The sequence below is a fragment of the Aptenodytes forsteri genome, unplaced genomic scaffold (genome assembly GCF_000699145.1).
Source record: "Aptenodytes forsteri isolate BGI_AS27 unplaced genomic scaffold, ASM69914v1 Scaffold76, whole genome shotgun sequence".
Lineage (NCBI taxonomy): Eukaryota > Metazoa > Chordata > Aves > Sphenisciformes > Spheniscidae > Aptenodytes > Aptenodytes forsteri.
Genome location: NW_008794444.1, coordinates 1,697,125 through 1,701,137, shown reverse-complemented (window position 1 = coordinate 1,701,137; position 4,013 = coordinate 1,697,125). Strand labels below are relative to the sequence as shown.

At 47.9% G+C, this 4,013-nt stretch overlaps 1 protein-coding gene across 1 annotated transcript in view; it reads left to right on the top strand.

The window, feature by feature from the left end:
- The first annotated feature begins 3,011 nt into the window (after window positions 1-3,011).
- Window positions 3,012-4,013, top strand: part of MAPK1IP1L (mitogen-activated protein kinase 1 interacting protein 1 like) — a 13,344-nt gene continuing 12,342 nt past the window's right edge. The window contains exon 1 of the mRNA XM_009289836.2: window positions 3,012-3,240. The gene's annotated coding sequence lies outside the window, so the exon portion shown is untranslated. The remainder of the gene's footprint in view (window positions 3,241-4,013) is intronic.

The window sequence follows — 4,013 nt, the reverse complement described above, 5'->3', positions numbered from 1 at the left end:
GGCTTTGTGTGTGTGTGTGTGGGGGGGAGGATCATTCCACATTTCTCGTCTTTCTCCTTTTCCCAAGTATTTGGTGCGGCCCACAGTCACACGGGACTCGAGGCCAGCTGGACCTCGGGTCTGTCCCACTATGACTATTCTTAAGTTTCTCCACCAGGGATGTGTGCGTGTGCCTGCGTGTTTATATCCGTTAGAGAATCTGGGCTACAGGAAAATCAACTCTGCCCTCATTGCCAGGCCAAAGCCTCCGCAAGCCAGCTACTCCTCGCCCCTTTCTCGCTCTCCAAAGCGTGAGCTTCATTTACAATTGCAAAATAAGAGCGAAAGAAAATAAGGGGTCCTTTTATTTGCTTTTCAAGCTTTTGAAAAAAGAAATTTTCCAGCTTGTCTCCACAGCAGTGGGCACTTGAAAACATGATCCTTCAGAGAACGAAGGGCCATAATTTCATATTATCATCTGCCCGTCGGAGCCGTGGCTGTGAGCCAAACAGCAAATGTCACAAAACTCCCCGAGAGGCTGTGAGGATTGCAACACCGCACCAGGAACCACAGTTTGGGATTGGGCATGCGGAGGAAGGGGGAAGGGGAGGACAGAAAGAGGACCGATAAAGGTTTGGATACCTCGGCGGAACCGTGGTTCTCTCTTTGGGGATGGGGAGGAGGTGGGCGCCTCCCTGAGAGGACAGATGATGAGGTGGGTTTCATTGGTGTCACACAGAGAGGAATTTTCTACTTCTTACTCACTACAGAACAAGAAGAAGTGAAGAGAGCTCTGTCTTCCGCTGCCAGACATAACCACCAGCTCCAAAATCTGAAAACAACCTCGCGCAGTAGCTTGACGCGTGATCCAGGCTCCACCTATCCAGCACTGTGGAAAGAAAATGTACCCAAAGAATTCACTCCTTGTCACAGAAAACCCGTGTGTTAGTGCCTAAGTGACTGTCAAAGCGTCTTTAATGACAGTTCACCTGCTCATAACTTCACCACAAGAGACAGCCTTCTCTTCCAACAAGAGATTCCCTTCCAGTCCAATCCAGTTTATCTCATCTCCTCAACAGGGCGCATTTGCCATCCCAAGGCACTTTGAACCGGTTTTATGATTTTATCTTCGTGGCAACAAGCCTCTGCCTTGAGAAAGAGCACTTATTAACCAGAGACAGCATCATTTCCAAAGTGATTTATTTTATGAGGGTTTTGAAATAAATGATCAGTCAGTGATTGGCCATAGGGGAAAAGCATATAAAAGCTTACCACATGCATTGAACTTACCATCTGGTATCCTTTAAAATCTAGCTTCAGGGTGGCTCAGCTAATTCTTCAGAGCGCACGATGTTCACAGTGCATGAAGCATGAGTATAAAAGCCGAGTGACATAGCCCAGTAAGAATCAACACCGTAACCGAAGCTTAGTATCTTATATCTCACTGTTCTAGCCCATCGTCAGAGACTGGCGTTTTCTTAACTAAAACTGACGTTACATTCCGTAATTTTAATCTCGTTAAAAAAAATAAAAACTAATCCTTTTATTTTCTGGTCGGATAGAAAAGGGATGCCTCCGCTGTGTCGCAGATTTCCTCCTTCTGACTAGCTGATGTGAAAGCGGGAGGTACAAAAAAGATAGCGTTATTGTTCCTCTGAATTGATTGTTTGTGGCATGCACAGCCCTCTGGGTGCGATAAAGTTTCCTGACTCTGATGCTTGTCACATTTCAAGATCTGTGTTATTGTCCCTGAAAAGTACTAAATCGGACTCGTTGGGAAGCCAGGAACTGAAATCCCGTGATAGATAATTGAGGATCCAACAGGAGACATCCAAATGCTGACATTGCCTGTGCTCCTGCGTTCCCAGCAAAACTAAGGTCGATGCCCTCACGAATGGTATGATACTGCTTATAGTATAGAATTTAAAACCCAATTTAAGTATTGTCTGTTGGCCTTTTCCCCAAAAATAAAGGCTAGGGTAGGCAATTATGCCCAATTTTGCCACTGAAAGACAAGAGAGATGTTGACAACCTGGCGGGAGTTCGGAGGGGGGCCGCTGGCACGGCTGGGGGGCCAGAGCATACGGCGTATGAAGAAAGGCTGCGGAAACTGTATTTTTGAGCTAGGAGAGAGGGGAGGGGGGATCTCACTGCGGTCTCCAGCCACCCAGAGGGGTGTTACAGAGCAGGCAGATGCTTCGCAGAGGTACGTGGCAAAAGCACAAGAGGCAACAGTCACAAGTTGCAGCAAGGGAAAGTCTGACGAGATGCAAGGAATAATGGTAGTAGTCACCGTGACTGTATTTAGGGACTGGGCTGGACGTCCAGAGAGGTTGTGCAATCTCCGCCTTTGAGACACTCAAAACTCAAGCGGACAAGGTTCAAAGCTAGCCCTGTTTTGAGCTGGAGGCTAGACCAGAGCTTCTTTCCAACCCAAATATTTATATGATGCTGAAGAAAAAACAAAGTGGCCTATGCTTGTAACGTAGAGGCAACAGCACAGGCCCTGCAAGGTGGACCTGTAACAAAGAACATCATCACACCGAAGCGGCCCTTCTGAATAATTTAAATAATACCATCGCAGGTCCTACAATGGAGGCACGGAAAATGATGCCCCTTACTAATTGGGAGCCAAATTTCTTTCACACAGCTTCCATTGTCTTCCTTAAGAGCTGCACGCAAGCTCTAAATTTGCAATTTCATCCCAACTTTTTTTCCATTACATAATTTAGAGTGCAAAGTAATGTCTTCTGATAGGATGTGGCCAGGGCTCGGTGTTAGGCCCCCCGAGTCCTATTCCTACCACTAAGACGGATCAACTGCACACAAATTATGTGAAGTCTGCAGCTCTTTTTACAACCTTCAGCATATACATACACGCAGATGAAGAGCTACGTTTGCCTAAAGCAGGGGGAAGCTGCGTATACAAATAAATATTTGTACAAAAATTCATCATCCTTTCAGCGTCTGCAGAAAGGGGGGTACATTTATTACACGTCAGGCGATCCTAACGTCAAGGTTGGCGAGGTTGGCTGGTAAGGTTATTGATTAAAAGTGCTGCCGCAGTCCCAGTTTGTTATTTAAGGTGAGACTTCATCACCGCCGTCGGCCGCATGTGTGCTCCTTTAATTAAGGTTTCTAACGACCAGATTGCTCAGGAAGTAAACGTCATGCTCTGGGGACTCCTGCTGTCACCGCTGCCAGTCCAGGACACGGCAGCAACCGCCCACGGCGAGGCCTTTTGAGCGTGGAAAAGCGAAGGTGAGCTGAACCGCTGCACCCAGCTCACAGCTGGGAGGAAGGCTGATTTCACTCTTATTTGCTCATTTCTCCCAACGAGGCCACGCCAGAAGTGCCGTTTCTACACAAACTCCCAGTGATCGCTGTACTTGGAAAGGCAATTGCGAAACAGCTGTGAAGTCAGCCCAAATTTTCCACGGCATTTAATGAAATTCGGGGAGAGCAGATTAACCGAGTTACCGTGCCATCACAGGACTGGGTCAGTAGCAAATACCCTTTCGGTTTAGGTAGTAATGATTTATGCAAATAGATCAGTAAAAATATCGCGGTTTCATGCCTGTCGCAGCTACCGTAGCGCCTGGGGTCCGCTCCTGCTGAGGATTTTTCCCAGTCGCTTCAGAAACAGCCGAATAATGACCTTGAAAACTGCAAATAGATGCACACTCGCGAGGGGAAGGGCGCCAGGGCACGAGGCACGAGCTCGGCATCGCCCGCGTTTCTGCCGAGTTTCACGGAATTATCTGCACGTGCAAACGCTTGCAGGATTAGTGCCAAAGCTCGGCGGGGCAGGGCAGGAAAACGGTGCTAGGTATTTAGTCCTCCTTACCGCGAGGGTCTGAGGATATGAAGGTACGCAGGGAGAGGGGGTTATCTCTTATGAGAAAAACTGCCAAGCTTTCAGGTGCGCCATCCACCCTTTAGCTCTGAAACGTGAAAACCGGACGTTTCGGGTAACTTTTAAATAAAGTCTGGTGGGATTTTGAGCTGGCCGAGAGGGAAACCCGGCAGCCGAG